This window comes from Poecilia mexicana, unplaced genomic scaffold (assembly GCF_051168715.1).
Source record: "Poecilia mexicana isolate PSO_F unplaced genomic scaffold, ASM5116871v1 scaffold_2, whole genome shotgun sequence".
Lineage (NCBI taxonomy): Eukaryota > Metazoa > Chordata > Actinopteri > Cyprinodontiformes > Poeciliidae > Poecilia > Poecilia mexicana.
In genome coordinates, this window is record NW_028263371.1 from 48,187,730 (window position 1) to 48,207,728 (window position 19,999).

A 19,999-nucleotide genomic window follows, 5' to 3' on the forward strand; every position below is an offset into this window, starting at 1 on the left:
GACTTGGTCGCTGAGCATTAAATGTCATGTTAAATATATCTTATTGACGGCGCGAATGCAGTGAGGAGCTTTCGGGCTGCGTGTTCCAGCATGGAGAAGTCAATCTAAGTTTCCTGGAGAACTGCGTTCGATGCGTGAGAATTGCTGCAATTTAAGATGACACTTCAAACAGCTAATTGATCCACTCATTGGAAAGTATCATCTAAATTTTTAACAAGCACTTTATGCCGCTTTCGAAGTGCTAATTAGGGATATTGATCCAATGCGAGACTGTTTAAAACACGGAGCTGGTCTCTCGCCGTGTACTTTGCTGTGAAAGCATGCCAGCTTGCTACTTTTGTGAAGGGCATCTCTCCCCCGAAAGGCTTGATGATATAATGCCCACTTTGTTTGAGAGTGAAGGGATGATTTCGGGGGGAGTGGATGGAATTGGCAAACATTACTCCTTTTTACTCTCCTCATCTTTCTGTCTCAACGTTCCCCGCCCTCTTCCCTCTCTCTCTCTTTGATCACAGCTAACATCTGCCCAACGATTTGGGGTCAAAACTGGCGGCGCCTTCAGCTCTAATGGCCAAATGACTGACAGGTCAGTGGCAAGAAACAAATGTGCGCCTTCATCGCATGAGGCATCCACATAAACACTCAGCAACCCCAGGGCCACGCTTTGAATTGCTAATTTGTTTGTGATGAGGGTGGTGGGGAACAGGTTTATAGAGAGTGAGGGGGAGCTGTGGGTGTCGCAACGTCTACCCCGGCTTCTGTTTACAAAGTCATCAATTCAGTGTGTTTTTCACTTCCCCCACTGCTCCCAGAAACAACAGACAGTTTTCTGTTTTCAGCAACATTGATCAGCCTTTGAGCAGCTGGGAATGTGGATATTAGAGGGAAAATGATTGGCTGGGCTTAGAGAAATGGCTCGACACTGGGAGGCTTTGATTGACTTCCCTCAGGGAGGACACTACTTTGAGATCTCTGTTGATATAGTAGTTCGAAATGTAGCTGAAGGCAGGTAAGATTGGGTTTGCGTGTGTGTGATGTTGAGGAATAGAAGTAACAAAAGGCCAGCGCAGGAGATGGTGTGATGTCTGGCCCACTCTGCGTGGGATGTAAACGAGTGTGTTTTCTATTCTAGGTGGAGAGGAAAGCTGCCCGGTGTTAGAGCAGCATTGAGGCCGCAGCTCCAACGCTGAGAAGCAAGAAATGAACATTGAGTTTAAGATTCTGGTCTCACAAACCAAATTTAAGATTAATCAAGTGGAAAGAGGTGATATTAAATTGTGGTGGATGAATTATTCTCATCCTCAGTACTTTAATGCCACTTTAAGCACAGTGAGACACAACGCTTCGCAAAAGTATTAAAACCGCTTAAGCTTTAAGCATTACAGCCATCTTTAATGCAATTTATTGGGATTTTTAGTGATCTAAGTAAAGTATTCAAATAAAAATCATACCTGTGTTTCAATATTTCTACGAGTAAAAATTGAAAAGTGGCTCATGCCAATTTCTAATTCAATAGCAGTAAGTTTCTACCATCAATGCCCATCCAGACACTGGATTTTTAACCCATTTTTCTTTGCAGAATAGATCAAGATCATCCCTGGACATCAGTTTTCAAGTCTGAGCTTTATCTTGGCCATTTAATAAATGCACGAATGTGCTTTGATGTAAAATCCCGTTGCAGCATTTTGTATGTTTAGGGACGTTGTTGTAGGTGGTTGTGTAAAAACTTTAATTCCTGGAATAATCTTGTATTTATCTTCATAAATCCCCCCAATCATCTTTCAGCACTTCATCACTACAGCATTATGCTGCCATCATCATATTTTCTGGTGACTGTTAATATTCTGATATGTAGCTTTTTGCATGTAAAAAAACATTAATTTAAGTCTCCTTTGACCAGAGAGCCTTCTATCCCGACATAACTTGTGGTAAATTAGATTTTCTATGATTTTTTTTCTTGCATTGCTGGTCTACTAATGGCTCAGTCATCATCTGTAACTCTTGCAGACATGCCACTGATCTATTGGCTGATTTTGTAAACAATGCATTCCTTATTCTATTAGTTTAGGTGAACATGTGGACTTTATTTTCTACCTTTGAAGGTTGCATTGAATTTTATATGGGGATATTGGAGTAAACGAGTCTAGATACAAATGCACACCAGATTTTTGGATTTTTTAAATTTAAAAAAATTATGCAAATGTCTTCCACAACAATTATACACACAAAGTCTGAAAAACAAGGACTGAAGTTAGAGGTTATAATGTGTGAAAAGTTAATTATTTTGGTTGTTTTCCAATATGCTCAGGTAAAGATGTATTTCGTAATTTAAAAACAATAAAAACATCAGAATCTTATTCATAAAACAAGGAGTATCTAGTGTAACATCTATCTCGACAACCATTTGCATGATTCACATCAAATTTGGCAGCTGCCACTGGAGACGGAAACGGGAGCCGCATCAACTGTAATGGCTTCCCAGAAAAGTTTGTTGTTGGTTTTTGTCATGTTCACTGGATTGTGTTTAAGGCAGAGCATGACTTCCCTGATTGTCAAAAGCAGTGAAAACATTGGTAACCTCACGGATGACCTATTTTAACCTGTATGTACCCTTAAGTATACTTTTTGGAGTTAAGTTTAAGGCTAGGGCAACATCCAAGAGAAGAAAAGTAACCTCACCAGGAACAATAAGCATTCAATCTGGTGAGCCATAACATGCTGTAAACAGTAAGACCAATCATGTGCTGCACACTCCAGCTCTATTGAGACCTCAAAATGGATTTTAATGCTCTGCTGCACTGCTGCATGTTGCACCAAAACAGAAATGAAAAAGCCGGGCTTCAACTGGAAAATAGGAGTCTGGAGAATGTACCACTTGGACATGAGAACTAGGAGATAACAGTCATACTTGTCAATCTGTCTACAGAAACTTAAATATTTCTTGATAATCGTCAGAGAAGAAAACAACACACTTTAGTTTATGCAAAACCAAAAAACCCTGCTTGGACTCTATTTGTGTTTAATTTTTGGTCTAAAATAATTATCAGTTTACAGGTGAATAGAGAGTTAAACAAACGACCTTCCTTCACACTGGAATATGACAATGTTAAAAATTAGCCAGGATGTGCACAGTCTGTGGTGGGTCTCTTCTGACACATATTAAGTGCTCAGAGGCTCCCCGTCAGGCTTGAGAGGATATGAGAGATCCCCGACTGTTTGAGTGTGCACTAAACTTCTGTAGGGAGGTCATGGTAGTTTATTATCAAGATTGCATTTATCTGTTTTATGGGTTGTGCACACCTGTACGCCTTGTTCCTCAGAGAATTTGAAGCAAAACTGGTAGATCTGATTTCAGGACAAAGTAACAACCACACACGGCTGCAATTTAAAAGGTCGAAGGTCAGAGTTCTGGCCTCAAACAAAACCTTCTCACAAAAGAAAAAATAAACTCTCAAACCATTAATACTGTACCATGCTACAGACCTATCCATGTACAATGTGGATCCCCTAGGCTCTAAAAGGATTACACACCTCCAGATTATACACACATGCGCTTATGCTGATTTACCTGAAAAATATCTATGCCTTAACATGCCACACACCTCCAAATTGCACCACACTCACTTAAATCACACGTTTTGGAGTTTATATGTATGACTTCTTCAGTCATGCATACAAACTGTTAATGTTTTGTAACAGGTGACAGCTGTTAAAATGTTTAAACAGTATGTCCATAACTGTACATAAAAACACAACATTTAGTGGATTCATCTGGTGCTGATAGGTTGCTGGAAAATATGGTGTTTTCTAATCTTAAAAAAAAAAAAAAAAAAAAAAAAAAACAACAACCTCAAACTGAAGGTGGAGGCACAGAAACCTCATTCATTTACCAAATTCTTCAGACTATAAGTCGCACCAAAATACTATTTGTGTCAGTCAAAAATACATCATGAAGAGGAAATAGAAATAAATATATATATATTATATAAATCGCATCTACTTAGAAACTGTCAAACTTGAGGGGGACCTCGTCCATGGTAATATGATCAGTTGTTCAATTATGTGCCATCATTGGGCCAGAACAATTTTTAACAAATATTCCCACATACAAACGCCAAACAGCAGATTAGAGTGACCAATTGATTGAAAATGTGTACATTTTAAGTGTGAAAGAAAGCTGGAGTAACTGGTGAAAAACTACACATACCAAAGGAAAAAAATAAAGTTTTCCAGACATTTTGGATCTGGTACATATCATTGGCATGTTGGGGAAATGAACACAAGTTAAATAATTTAAGATTGTTGTTAAAATATCAGTTGTAGCGATCGTCAAAGGGTTCTTGGAGTGGACAGCTTTCGTGTCAAGATTTTAGGCATAATTTCTACGACAAAACAATGCTGTGTGTCTAATGGCACTAACCCAAATAAACGTTAAACAAATGGAATGACTATTATATTCCTGGTAAATTATTAATTAAAATTACAACATCCAGGACTGAGAGTGTGATTGGATGGATAATGTTTGACTTCAGAAACCCCAGCTGCAAAGAAAACCATTGCTTTGAAAGTAGAATCTGTTTTTTTAATACAATTGACCAGCAGTCAGCTTAACTAATAAATTAAACAAATTACTTGAGGACAAACAGATCAATTATTTTCCTGATGCATATAAGGAGCTAAAGCCTTGTTGTTTTGTGCATGTTCCTCCACCTGCTCTCTTGCAGAATTATTTTCTATTGTTTATTTTCCAACAAAATACTGACCCATTACAACTACGTCACTTAATCACTTGAGGCGCCATAACGGACGTCGGAAGTGAGGGATGGGAGTATTAAACAGAGCGATTTAAATTGTTTTCCAAAGTTGTTTTTACCAATTTATTGACTTTTACTTGTTCAAGTCGAGCTGATTTGTCTGTGAACGTAACACACCTGGTTGGGGCTCATAGACTGCGGTATTTACAAAAGCTAGCGTAGAAACCGCGCCAAACCTCCTCCCTCCTGACACAGTGATCAAATTACAGACTTTTCCTGAATTCACCACATGATTTATGCCACTATAAACGGCGTTTCCCAAAGTCCCCCGGCGCTCCCGTTTGCATACATATTTTCAAATGCCGGTAGAATTCGAACCACGTAAGGTAGAGCAATATTTTTTTTTGCATATAAAACCAGTAAGAATGAGTTACTTTTCCGACAATCCACATGTGCCAGAGCGCTGCGTGGCTGCGCAGACGAGTTCACGGATTTATAGTAAAAAGGATTGGCCCAAAGATGCTTGGCAAACATGAAGTGGCATCCATCCCTATAATTGTAGATCAGCTCGGGTCTGGCCAATCACTTCCTGTGTTGGATCTCTTATTCTGACGTTGACAGGATAAATATCATAACATCGGACTCCATTTTCGTTTCCTAGGATCTTTCTTCCTGCAGATGTTCGCACCATTCGGCTCGCCTTTTGCTAGCAAACACGTGGTCGATATTTTTCGCAACATTTTTTAGAAACACGGAGCGAACACACGACAAACAATTTATGGAAAGACACAGTCAGAAAATTTTATTCTCCGACCGAAGCGTTGGAGCTCGTCACCGCGGAAGATGGCGAGAATGAAGAGAGGTATTCTTCAGACCCCGATACCGCTGACAGTGACGAGGAAGCGGACTTCATTGAAGGGATCAATCAACTTCATGAGATGTAAGTGGGCTCTCTCTCTGTCTTATATATATATATATATATATATATATATATATATATATATATATATATATATATAAGACAAAGAGTGTGATTGAAATATCTAATCTGTAATGTTACGTATGTGTGCAGTACTGGTAATGGCGTGGAGGAGAAAGACGACGAGCTAAATGAGGATGATGATGAAGAGGACAATGACGATGTGGTGGTAGATGCAAGTAGAGGAGGAAAAAGAAGTCGGGAGGGTCCAGCAAATAGAAGGAAACGCAAAAGGTCAGTACTTCATGCCAGTACTCAAATCAGTTGGAAAACAGAGAAGGAGGCTGTTAATTTGCCACACTCCCCACTCCATTTCCGACCAAAGAGAAAACCAGGTGTTCAGCCGCCCCTTTCAAATAGTGACATTCCTTCTCCATCAGAGCTATTCAAATTGTATTTTGACTAGGCTGCCATAAAAACAATCTGTGCAAACACCAACAAAAATGCAGCAAAAAATTGAGCTGCTGGAAAATTTTTTAGATGGACTGATGTCACACCTGATAAAATCTATGAGTACATTGGGCTTACTCTTTACATGGGACTGATGAAACGACCAAAACTGAAAGATTTCTGGAGAACCACCACTGCATTTTCTCTTTCATATCCAGGGAAAGTAATGGGCAGAGATCGTTTCGTCACAATCAATGCTAATATACACATGAGTGACCCAAAGGATGACACAGCGAACGACAAAATAAAAGGGACACCTGAATATGACCCTCTGCACAGACTGCGCCCCCTTTACGACAGTTTGAAGGTCGCTTGCAAAGCTGTCAACCACCCCCGGCAAAATATGTGTGTGGATGAAAGATTGGGCTGATGCAATACAAAAAAAATAAACCGACAAAGTACGGGATAAAACTTTTTGTGTTGTCCGACACCACAGGCTACGCTACAGATTTTCAGATTTATACAGGGAGGTTCAATCAAAAATCTGGAAAGGGGCTATCCTTTGACGCTGTGATGTCACTCATCAACAAAGAGTATCTTGGATCTGGATATCACATTTACTGTGACAACTTCTATACCAGCCCAGCATTGTTTTGCCATCTTCACAAGCTTGGGTTTGGAGCATGTGGGACGTTCCGAAGTACGAGAGTTGGTGTCCCAAAGAAAAACAAGAATTCCCTGACCAAAAAATCACCACAAGGGTCTATCAGATGGCTCAGAGAGGGACCTCTCATCTTTATCAAGTGGATGGATACAAGGGAGGTCAGTGTGTGTTCCACCCTGCACACGGGTGCAGGAGCCTTTTGTAAGCCTTTTGTAAGGATCCTTACAAAAGGTACAAAAGACGAGATGCTAACCAGTTTTTCCATACGTGCTAGGCTACGCGACGGTGCGGCGGGACTGTTTCCATGGTTACCAACGATTAGACACGTAAATTCTCCATAATGCATTAATTGACATCTTTCTAATCATACTTACTAATAAAGTATATGAACGTTAATCTTACCTTGTAAAAACTGCTCGCTGCAAATCCGGGGTTACACCGAAGGCTGCCAGTCATTATTACTGACAGCTAAAAGTTATAAAATAAAATGCCAAGTTGGTTTGTATCCTTGTCTGTTTATGCAGCCGATCGCGCAGCATCCTATAACCATTTTTAAAGTGAAATCAACTAAATGGAAGCGATATTAGGTTACAGATGTCTGATTTTAGACTAGCTTTAAAGGAGCGCATTCGTTGTTTTGACGTCCGTCATGGCGGAGTGGGCGGAGTTCTGGAGAGCGTGACGTCACGTGCAAAGGGTCAACAGATTACTGAAAAGAAATCACTGTATAATCAAATATTTTAATACATTACACCCTGATAACAGGTCTTGTAAATCTCATACAACACGAATTGTAATATCTAAGTTCTAATATCTAAATGACTCAGGCTAAAAGTGGAGAGCCTCCGTTTAAATCCAGACTCCAGAGAAAAGAAAGAAACAGCTTCAAATAATGTTGAAAGCTTCTTTGCGCTACAGCTGTGTTTTCAGATGTAGCTGTAAATGTCAAAGTCATTTGAGAAAATTAGCTTTTCTCACCTACTCCTTCTCATTGCTCTCTGCAGTGTGTTTAAGCGAAAAACAAAAATGAAATCCAAGAAGCTGGCTGCAAAAGTGACAGAACCACAAGCACCAACACTTGAGATAAGTCATTCTAATTGACCAAATATATGACCCTAAATTTACTGAGCAGGGGAAAAAAAGACAATCTTAAGCCGATGGGCGAGGCAGATAAATTGCTCAAATGGTGTATTTATTGCTTGATCTATCAAGGCCACCGCGCAGGCATCTCTTTTAGTTTATGTTCCTGTCTGGCCCCACGTAGCCTCAGATGACGCCGCTGAATGCTGAGGGACTCGGGGTGCAGTGAGGCAGTGAGTGTCTTTGGACTGCCGGTGCAAAATAAGTGCTGCGGTTTTGCGTGTTGAGACCTAATGGAGCAAGCACACATTCTTCAAGGTTTGTAAAGGTGGAAGAGGGGATTTGGAGGAAATGTTTGCTCAGTACCTGGCCATGGATGCAAGAGTGTAACCTCAAGAACAGCAACTTTATTTACACAACAAATGGGTACAAAAATGTAAATGCCTCTTATGTCGCAATTACCTGTCAGTGACAGCAGTTGGCTGTTTAATGGAAACTTTATTAGGCTTTACAAGCTGAGTAAAGATCTCATGTGTGACATTTAAGGTGGCCTGGCACCAAAGTGACCCAGGCGTAATATTGTTAATGATGTTTTGATTGATAAGGAGTAATTGTAGAGCAGAATGTGTTGAGAAATTTGTGAGTAAAAAACTTTATTATATTGTATCTGGGTTATAAACTCTCACCTGTTGCAAATTATGTTCACAGATTTTTTGAATATTAGCCAACATCAAAATATCATCTCAGTTTTGTGATTGAATAGTCTTAATTATGTCCAGAATTTCAGTATTTTGGTCAAATTTTTCCATCTGTTGCATCTTCCTGTTAGTTACTGATTTATTTTTATGTTTTATGAGTGTTGTAAGTGTTGTAAAAATGATCAAATATCACAGTTAAAAATGCTTTTGTCTAAAAACCTTGCATTCCAATTTACTCTGGCTCTGATTCCCATTTGCACCACTTAATTCTCATTTAAATTATTTAGGTTTTAAAGTCAAAACAAAAGTTAAACCTATCTACTGAAACCTCTCACTTTTGCACACTTACTAAACATTTTTAGACCTTCCTGTTGTGGATCTTCCCCAAATATTGCTCCATATTGATTAATTTGGGTGTTTTCTGGTTCCCTGAGATGCTATAAACTGGAGGTTTTGTCACTGCTGAACGTAAATGGTGGCCTTTTACTGTGAACCCACAGCTTCCTGCCTGAGTCAAGAGATGCCTGAGACATTTTGTTGTGTTTTTTCTTAATTTCTTTTCTCGTTCTTTTTGCACTTGTGGGTGTGACGGACGCTACACTGCTGCTGTACTCTATAGGTGAGAAACCAAAACCTGTTTGTGGTTTTGGACCATTTTTACCAGCTGCTAAGCGTCTCCTGTCTCAAGGAGATCAGATTTAACTAGTAATCAAACTCGATTTATTCATTAGATCATTTTAATTTAGTGTAGGAGCCGTTTGACTTACTGAATAAATCATTCAAACTGGGATAGTTACATGAGGTGCATGTTTTGCTCAGTTTCATTCACAAAAAGTTTTCTCTTTTTTTTTGCATATCTTATCTAACTCTGCAATAATCTGAGTCATTCATCCCACACAAAGCCAGACTCATTATACTGTTTTGTCTGCATTTCCAACGGTTCTGTTTGGTTTCCTGGATTCTACCAAGCCATGATATGTCAGGAGTTTATAAAGTTTTTTTCTCTCAAACTGAGTTTTTTTTTACTTCAGTTGGTATCTTATTTGAACCTTTTATGATATTTAGCTTTTTAAAGACAATAATAGTGAAAGGGCTCTTACACTGTTTACAAAGTATTGTGGAATCGTGGTCAGGTAGTCCAGATCTATGGTCATATTTAATATATTAATACTTTTTATTTAGGCTATGTTAGATTAGGAAATATGTTTGAAAATAACCTTTAACACATTTTCCATTCAGTCCACATTTCTGCGTTAAAATATTTTTTTCTTTATTTGTCCAAAATATATTGATTTCTTTGAATGTGCCTGTAATATTTAATTCTTAAATGTTTTGATTAGTTGTAACTTAATAACAGAAACAAAGGCTTCACAACATCAATCTGTGTTTAATTAATTTATTTAATGTATTTTACTTTGTGAGCTTTTCGGTAATATTCTGAACAAGATTATAGATAAGTTTTGAAAATGTAAAATATCTATCCATCTGGTATACATTCATTGTCATAAACATTGACTCAATAATCTGAGTCTGTAAAGGTCTGGAGTTTGAAACCATGTGCAGTAAATCTGTCAGTGTAAACGACCCGCCGGTCTTATTCTAATCACCAAGCTGGTTTCTGTTCGTTGCAGTTTGGTATAAAAAGAATTGATTTTTCTTATGTTTGTCACTGGTTTTACTTTTAGTCTAGTCTGTGTCCAGTAAGGTGAATGCTGAGTCAGAGTCGAGATTTCTTTAAATCTAAACATTGTATGCATTCATCAGTGTGAGTGATTTCTATTTTTTCTGGTGTGTGTGTGTGTGTGTTTCAAAGAACAATTGTGTCCTTAAATCAGCCCATTTCAATTCTACTCCAGCTCCGCCATTCTGGTCTAATAGCCAAGCATCCCTTGTGGTGCTGCATCTTTTTCCATCTCACTGCCAATTGTACAGGACATCTTTCATTTTCCGTCTCTTCTTTGACATTGTCTCTTTTAAGCTGCCAAAGCAAAGACGGAAAACACAGCGTACTGTTGGCAAAACTGCAGACAGCTCTCTGAAATACCACTTAGAAAAGCAGTGCTTTTGAAGAGTATTTTCTTAAATGTGAGCAAGCTCGTTAAGAGCATTGTAGACCTTAGTGCAGGTCTTTTTTATACGTCTAAGAGGACAGACTTTCCTTTTACTATTTACAATTGAGCAGTATTTCTTAATGCTTTCAAGAGTGCTTTGAACATTTATTCTTTTGTTGATTTTGGGACGTTTTCCAGCATTGCTTACATATAAGAGAGATCTTTTGCCACTTTGTAACCAACATCCTGTCACAAAGGTACAATTTGTTCCAATCAAGCTAAATAAAGATGTTCAAGTGCTATATCAGATTTTTTCCCTTATCCTACATACATATTTTTCCATATTTAGTTAATATACTCCATTAAATAATGCATAGTCATGGCTATACATATAAAAGCAAAATCTTAAAAACCCTCAAAACATTTAGAGACCTACAAAGCATTGATCAAAAATATTCCTAGAAAGTCTGGCTGTTTCTTAGACAGTATAAATAATTAAGGTTTGTCCAGATTAAAATCAGTAAAATCAGCCTGAAAGTATTTTTATGTAACATTATTGTGGTGTGAAGTCTTAATCTGGACATGAAAATCAGATATTCTGCTTCTCAAGCATCGCAACCTTGAACTTTGTTACGTTTTAAAATCTCTAACTTTAATGTATTGTACTGGAGCTTTGTGTGATATGCCACTAGAAATAAAAGGATATGTTGCCTTAAAGCTGTTTTACAAGCCAGTTTAATTCAGAAACATTTCCCCTGCAGTTACAGCTGCAACTCTTGCATCTCCACCAGCTTTGCAGAAACAAAATGTTTTAATCCAGTCGTCTTTTCCAAACAGCGAAGACTCAGACTGGATGAGGAAAATATCTAAAACTATATTTTCAGATCTTGCCACAGATTTGGACTTTGACTTGGCCAAATCCACACATGAATAAGTTTGATCGAATTCACTGTGGTTAGCGCTGAGCTGCTGTAAAAGAGAACCTCCAACCCCATCCGACATCTTTACTTACAGGTTTTCTTATAGGATTAGCTTCTTCTATTTCCCCATTAATTAACTCCAGCTTCTCCACAGCATGATGTTGCCACCACCATGTTCCACCAAAAAGTTCAGTTTTTGTCCCATTTGACCAAAATGTCTCATGTTGCTTGTGGCAAACAGTTAACAGGACGTCTTATGCCTTTCTTTCAACCGTGTCTTCATATGTTTATAGACTAATAGTTGTAATTTTCACACATGCATACATTACTGTGGAGGTAGGGGTATCAGAGTAAAATGAGTTCAAAAAAGCCCCACCAGACTTCATGTTTTTAGGTGTAGAAAGTTTCTCTGAAAGTGATTTGATTCCACAATTTAAACTTATGCTCTACTTTTTGCTGATCTATTGCAAAAAACTTTAATAAAACACATTGAAAGGAGCAGTATTATGTATTTCCCAGGAATATATTGTTATTTTATTGCACAATCAAGTAACTATGCCACCTTTCAGTCGTTATAAGGACGCTGTATATGTCTCAAAAGAAATGCATCGCCTTAAAATTGGGCCTCTGTCTCTTTAAGAAGCTCCTGTTCTTAACGACCCTTCAGCACGTCATCACAACACCGCTCCTCCATTAAGCCTTTCGTATTGTTCCGAGGAGAGTTGGACTGAGAACTAGTTCATATGATGAGCTCAGCAGATGAGCATTTCTATCAGGTGTCTGCTAACTGCTGCTGCCGCTAGTCTGGAGGAGATGGAGACGGCAGCTTGAAGGAAGAGCTGTGTGGAAATAGGCAGCAACCCGAATGACTGCATGAAAGAATCAAAGCAGCACTCCATGTATGTTAGTAATGAAGGGTTATAACATGATGTAAAGATAAAACAAAGCAGATTTTAAATAATATCCCCCTTTAAGTTTGTGTTGAAAATATGAATAAAGCTTCTGCAAAGCACATGTTTACTAACATTGCTGTTGAATATGGTAGTATTACGAATAAAACAGTGTAAAGTAAATAATCTAGCAGTTCTTCCCTCTTCTCTAATCTTCACGAGTTTCTGACAAAGTGCATTTTAGTGTCGTATGGTGGGGGTGTTGGTGGTGAGGAGATGACGCAGGTAGACCCAGGATGTAGTGAAGATGAAGAATTTAATGATGATGCTCACAGTCCAAAACAGGCAGCACGGCAGAAAAACAGGCACACAGCCAAATACCGGTAGCAACTGAAACACCGGACTGAAACTAGAGCTAACGCTTTCCAGGACTTCACAGTTCTACTGGAACGAACACAAGACGTGACTTAGACACTGACTACGACACATACGACGAGGATCCGACAAGGAACACAGACAACAGGAGGGTTTAAATACACACGGGGTAATTAAGGGAATGAGACACATCTGGGGAGCAATCAACGGGGAGGACAGGACAGAGACTCACAGGGAAACAGGACTGAACACAGAAAACTCAAAAATAAACACACAAAAACACGGATCCTGACAGTACCCCTCCCTCAAGGGCGGATACCAGACGCCCACAAAAAACAGAAAAGTCCAAAAACACAAAACAACCCAACAGGGTGGGCGGAGGGGCGACGGAAGGAGGGCAAGAGTCCAACAAAAAACAACCCAACGGGGTGGGCGGAGGGGCGACGGAAGGGGCCAGAGTTCAGAAACAAAAAACTACCCATCAGAGTGGGCGGAGAACCAGGAGGCTAATCCGGCGGACGTTGCCGGCGCAGGAAGCGAGGAGACGGGTCCGGCGGTCTCTTCCGCCGGCGCAGGAAGCGAGGAGACGGGTCCGGCGGTCTCTTCCGCCGGCGCAGGAAGCGAGGAGACGGGTCCGGCGGTCTCTTCCGCCGGCGCAGGAAGCGAGGAGACGGGTCCGGCGGTCTCTTCCGCCGGCGCAGGAAGCGAGGAGACGGGTCCGGCGGTCTCTTCCGCCGGCGCAGGAAGCGAGGAGACGGGTCCAGCGGGCGTCGTCGGCGCAGGGAGCGGACCCTCGGAGGCTCTGGTGGGCCGGGAGCAGACTCTGGAAACTCGGGCGGAGCAGACTCTGGAAACTCGGGCGGAGCAGACTCTGGAAACTCGGGCGGAGCAGACTCTGGAAACTCGGGCGGAGCAGACTCTGGAAACTCGGGCGGAGCAGACTCTGGAAACTCGGGCGGAGCAGACTCTGGAAACTCGGGCGGAGCAGACTCTGGAAACTCGGGCGGAGCAGACTCTGGAAACTCGGGCGGAGCAGACTCTGGAAACTCGGGCGGAGCAGACTCTGGAAACTCGGGCGGAGCAGACTCTGGAAACTCGGGGGAAGGCTGCGCTCCGGCAGCAGGCTCGGGGAGCTCTGGCTCGGGGGAAGGCTGCGCTCCGGCAGCAGGCTCGGGGAGCTCTGGCTCGGGGGAAGGCTGCGCTCCGGCAGCAGGCTCGGGGAGCTCTGGCTCGGGGGAAGGCTGCGCTCCGGCAGCAGGCTCGGGGAGCTCTGGCTCGGGGGAAGGCTGCGCTCCAGCAGCAGGCTCGGGGAGCTCTGGCTCGGGGAAAAACTGCGCTCCGGCAGCGGGCTCGGGGAGCTCGGGCTCGTCCGCAAACTCGGGGGGCGGAGCCACAAGGAACTCGGGAAGCTCGGGGTGCTCCAGGAGCGGGGAAGACCGACGCCGCCTCGGCGCGGGGACCGGAGGCGGGGGCCGCCTCGGCGCGGGGACCGGAGGCGGAGGCGACCGACGCCGCCTCGGCGCGGGGACCGGAGGCGGGGGAGACCGACGCCCAGGGGCCGGGATCTCCGGCGGCGCAGGGCGGTGGTGACGTCGGAGCCCAGGGGCCGGGACCTCAGGCGGCGCAGGGCGGACGGAGGCGGCTGGAGACGGGCGGACGGAGGCGGCTGGAGACGGGCGGACGGAGGCGGCTGGAGACGAGCGGACGGAGGCGGCTGGAGACGGGCGGACGGAGGCGGCTGGAGACGGGCGGACGGAGGTGGCTGGAGACGGGCGGACGGAGGTGGCTGGAGCGGACTCTGGAAACTCGGGGGACTTTGGAAGCTGCTCCAGGTAAATCTCATAAAGTCCCAATACTAAATCAAACAAAGTGGGATGACCTTTGTATTGGTTGAGGAGGTTGAGATAGTCCGCATCCTTATAATCACTCCAGTTCTCTGGGCCCATGATGTTCTGCGATCCTCACCGGTTGTGGTCGGGTCCTTCTGTCGTATGGTGGGGGTGTTGGTGGTGAGGAGATGACGCAGGTAGACCCAGGATGTAGTGAAGATGAAGAATTTAATGATGATGCTCACAGTCCAAAACAGGCAGCACGGCAGAAAAACAGGCACACAGCCAAATACCGGTAGCAACTGAAACACCGGACTGAAACTAGAGCTAACGCTTTCCAGGACTTCACAGTTCTACTGGAACGAACACAAGACGTGACTTAGACACTGACTACGACACATACGACGAGGATCCGACAAGGAACACAGACAACAGGAGGGTTTAAATACACACGGGGTAATTAAGGGAATGAGACACATCTGGGGAGCAATCAACGGGGAGGACAGGACAGAGACTCACAGGGAAACAGGACTGAACACAGAAAACTCAAAAATAAACACACAAAAACACGGATCCTGACATTTAGTTAGTAGTTAATTTATGTAGATTTGACATATTTAGCTTGTGGAGATGAAGGCGCTCACACATCAGAGGCATGCTAAAGTAAAAGAATAATGCTCTGAGCATACGGGGGCAGACCCATACATGACACTAAAAGACAGGCTCAGTCTATGATTGTCGACAGCCGATATGTGTGAGGGTGGGCACGGCGCAGGCTCATTTCTGTGAATTACTGATGTGTGCGTTATTTTCACAGCCAAACTGCAGTTGCAGGACGTGGATTTTTTTTTTTCTCTGTAGCACGGGCAGTGGAAGATTTACATTAATTCACCATGAGGACTCATCTGAAAGGCGCTTAGATCCAGCAGAATTCAAACGAAGTTTGCTCCCAGTGGACGCCACCTTACATCTCGTAAAGTCCTGGTTAACATTCAAATCATGAGCCTCTTGGCTAGTTTAAATATATATAAAAAAAGAAATGTCAGGTCATTATAGATCGCAATTTTTGCCAGGGTAAAGCGAATACATGAAACCTTTATTACCCACAAGGCAGAGCAGCGAGACAAGACACCTTCAGAATAATTCCTTTCTTCTCCAGGTTTACTGGTCAGATCAGACGATCTCGCAGCTTCCCCCTTCGCCGAGCTGCCTTTACAACTTCCTGAGCCAGTCACGTCAGGGTCACTGCCTAATCACATTAGGGCTTGATCAAAGTTGCAGGAGCAAGAGGGAGAGCGGGAGAACCTCATTTCTCACAGTGCAGGGATTAAACCTCAAGCACCATCTCAGAATCATCAGCATAAGGCCGTGTCCCCGAGGCCCCTCAAAAGGCTTCGGATGAGTGGTGGGCGGCGAGCGGGCTGATGAACCCGCTGTAATCTGGTTGACAGAATACGGAGGGCAAATCCAGGATCCACACGTCAAGCCCAGACGGAGCGCCGGCTCGATGGAAATATAAGATAAAATACAGTGAGTAAATCACCTCTATTGATGTCTGAGAGGGGATGATCAAATGGTCTTAACTTTTCCAGCTTGGGCACCCGGCTGGAGGAGCGGCTCCCAGAATCTCCTGTCAATATGTCACGGGAGGAGTTAGCAGCTCTGAAATTATTTCAGCAATATCTCACCGTGATACAGTGCCTTACAAAATATTCATATCACCTCAACAATTTTTTAAGTTAAAACCACAGAGTTCAGTGGATTTTATTAAGATTGTATGCAGGGCCGGATTTAGAAGAATTAGGAGCTCTAGGCTGGAGTTTGTTTTGGTGGAAAGAAAGAAAAAAAATTACTTATGCAAATTACAAGATGTTATTAGGCAGGCCTACACGTATAGAGGTACATACTGATGGAGGGCTAGTTTGAAATTCTTCATATTGGTCCCAAAACGTGATCATTTTAAAAGAGTGAAGTTTAAAGTAATAAAGGCCAACAGTATTTTTTAAAACTCCAAATGATCCCATGACTTTAAATGAAATGTGTTGTTTGTAAAACATACACAGCGTACACAAAATAAATCTTTTTTTGGGAGAAATTGGTCAGAGTGGATGGGAAGATTGTTGAAGTTAAATACAGGATAATTTTGAAAAAATAACCAGTAAAGATTCAAACTGCAAATTGAAACTTGAAAATAGACACTTTTCAGTTATTAGGAAAGAAGAATGAGTGAACGTTTCAGTCAGTAGATTTACAAATTTAGTCTAAAAGACATTTAATTTCAGCGCAGTGTAGTTTTACAAATTACTGATACGAGTGAAAATATAATTTTTAAATAAAAAAACTACATAATGTATAATTTTCCTTGAGCACCACAACCACACAGCACTCTGTGCAACCTGAAAAATGTGAAAAAGTTCAAGAGGAGCCGATAGTTTTTGCACATCAAAAGCAGCACCAAAGGAAAACCCTTTTTGTTTTTCTACGTGCAAAGCAACACTAACATTTTGCTGTCACAGAGCAGCACTTATCAAATGAGAAAAAAAAGAAAACAAACATGTGAGTTGATCATTTTTTTACCAAAATCAGGAAGTGAAAAATCCTTTGTTTGTGTTTTATCTTTTGTAAATTGAAAAACGCAATTATAGCCATTCGCAACCCTGACAACTGTAATCTGCTGAAATTAACACTGTCTGTTAAGCAACAACTCAATCCTCTCTTCTCTGTTTGTCACTGCTTGCCTTCAGACACACTCTGAGGGAACGTCAAAGGAAAAACAAGGGGTCTTAGTAGCTTTCCATTATTCAGCCTACACAAAGCAGTAACATTTAGATGTCTGTTTTTTTCCAGTGGTGTTCACCCACCGGACCCTTTTTTTTTGTCTCGGTTCTGTCTGATAATGTTCCTCTGTGCCTGTGAATTTAAAAAAGGAATTACACGTCTGGGCTCTGGAGTGGGTGATAGAGCATCCCACCCGTTTTTCATCAGAGCCCATGCTTCGTCTTTTCCTTTTTCAATTATGGCAATAAGTATATATCTCTGTAAACTGTGTTCTTACTGGTGCTGATGACATAAACAAAACGAAAGCTTCATCATTCATCGTATTATATACATAATCTATTAATCTGCCCTTAGTGGGATAGTTACGTGTGCGAAGCAAGGACGACAGGTCTGATGTTGGTCAGTCTCTACAAGGCAACGTTTGTTCTCTCGCATTTTCAAGGAAAAGGTTGTACAGAAAGAAAATAAAAACAGAAATGTAGATGACTCCTGCTTGAAACCCTGCCAATAGTTTCACTAAAATGCACCTACACAAGGTGAGAGTGGGTTTTAACTCTCAATAGATATGAGCTGGGAACTGCTTCTATCGCCAAAGCTGCAGCAGTCAGTTCCTGTTGTGCATGTTACTGTTAAGTTTAGAAATTTATAGAACTGTGATTTTAAAACTTAGGCTTTGTTCTGTTGTACTTTGCAAAGTACCAGGCGAAATGAGGTACGTACTTGATGCCACAAATAAGTGTAAACGTATACCAAAATATTGACTTAAGATATTAAAGCGTGATATAGCCTATAGGTATGAAGTGCCAACTCCAATATGATAAAAAATAAATAAAGTGAAGCTTTTATTATGCATGAATTCAAAAATAAACACCTGAATATTCAGCATGTTACAAATGTCAAATATGATCAGAATGATATGAAAGTAAAACACAGTTAGGCCTGATTTCAGTCCCAAGTGGAGCTCCAAAGGAAAAACAACCTGTTAATTACACAGGGGAAGGTCAGCATTTAACAGTTAATTGAGCTTCTAGCTGCAGAAAATGTGTCTGAACTTGTATTTTTTTGGTTACTACTCATGATAGTGTCTGATGCTGATGCATCACTTTGCCCTTTTAGTAAAATTATTTAAACTTTTAATGTCCGAACTTTAAACTTGAACTACTCCCAAAAATAAAAGGGCAAAATTCACATTTTGCATGTTTTTGTGCTTCAACAAATCACCGAGTCTTTATTTGGCAATAACTTATAAATATGTTTTTTGGTGTCTGGAAAATGACCTGTTTCAAAAACCTCTGGAATGTAAAGTAACAAATCAGCAGGCACTGCCCGTCTCCTAGCAACCCTTATAAAGGCCCACCCTGTTACCTAGCAACCAAAGTGGAATTCCAGCAATGTTTTGTTGCTGTTGTTGATTTACTATCCAGAAACTACGGTGTGTATTCTTGTTGGTTGTGCCTGAGGCTTTAGGTTTGCTTTTCAAAAATGTAAAGTTGCATAATTGCACATTTGTTTTCAGCAATTTTCACATGCGAGTGTAAATATTGAGTTGGAGGGTGTAGCCAGCAGCAACTTATTTGGACTTAAAGTGACTCAAGGCTCCAAAACAGCTCATTCTGAAAAGCAAAACTGAGCAGACTAGAATCTCATTACCCAAGAAAGATTTTGTGAACGTGTTTTATATAACCCCATAGAACTATCCTAACCTGTTCAAGGAAGCACAATAGGGCACCTTTAAAAAAGATAACCAATAAAATCTTTCACAATCTAGCAAATTCAGCACTAATGTCCACCATGATTCTTTTCAAAGTGTAGCGTGGATAGAGCAGACCAATGAGTGGCTCCAAATTCAACTCATGTCACACATTTTGAAGGCCACAAGCCAAAACACACTGGTCTGTTAATAAAGTTGGTGTCTTAGTGTTTCAATTGGACTCACATAACAGGATCTCTGTTCCCCTCCATCCATCTTGGAAGTAGAAGTTGTGGCAGAAACTTTTGGATCACAGCACACACACACACGCACGCACGCACGCACGCACACACACACACACACACACACGCACACACACACACACACACAAAAAGGACCTTTGCAGAATGCAGATAGGGGCTGCTCTGCACACGAAATGCTGTGGAGGAAAACTGTTGTTACTTTTGCTAAAAAAGTTTTAAAATAAAAAATGATATTACCTCCATCGCAGCTTTGCGTATGTGCCCTGGGTGTGTAACACTGAGGCTTCACCTTGTTATGCATTTAGCACCATTGCATACAATTACCAGCCCAGTCAGGTTTTCAGCATTGTCAGCATTCACTTGAATTTACTCAAATATCAGAAATGACCCAACTGTAGGATTATTCAATCTCAGATAAGGATTCACTCATCCCGAGTAATAATAATAATAATAATAATAATAATAAAATCTGACCGTTCCAGATGGTCAGTCAATACTTAAATGTGGAAAAAATAAGACTTGAGCCAACAGTAACATGATACACTGATGACTAAACCATTAATCCCAATAAGAAAGCACTATTCAAACCTATAATGCATCTAAAATGACACGCATACTCCAAAGTCCTATTAACTTCC

At 41.4% G+C, this 19,999-nt stretch overlaps 1 protein-coding gene and 1 pseudogene across 2 annotated transcripts in view; one reads left to right on the forward strand and one right to left on the reverse strand.

Annotated features, from left to right (window-relative positions):
• The window catches only part of asic4a (acid sensing ion channel subunit family member 4a), a 129,021-nt gene that overhangs the window by 81,197 nt on the left and 27,825 nt on the right, over positions 1–19,999 (reverse strand). The gene's annotated exons all lie outside the window — the stretch shown is intronic.
• The window catches only part of LOC148160891 (uncharacterized), a 165,837-nt pseudogene continuing 152,187 nt past the window's right edge, over positions 6,350–19,999 (forward strand). Inside the window, exons 1-2 of the transcript XR_015764106.1 lie at positions 6,350–6,999; positions 13,670–14,559. The product of XR_015764106.1 is annotated as an uncharacterized LOC148160891 (transcript). The remainder of the gene's footprint in view (positions 7,000–13,669; positions 14,560–19,999) is intronic.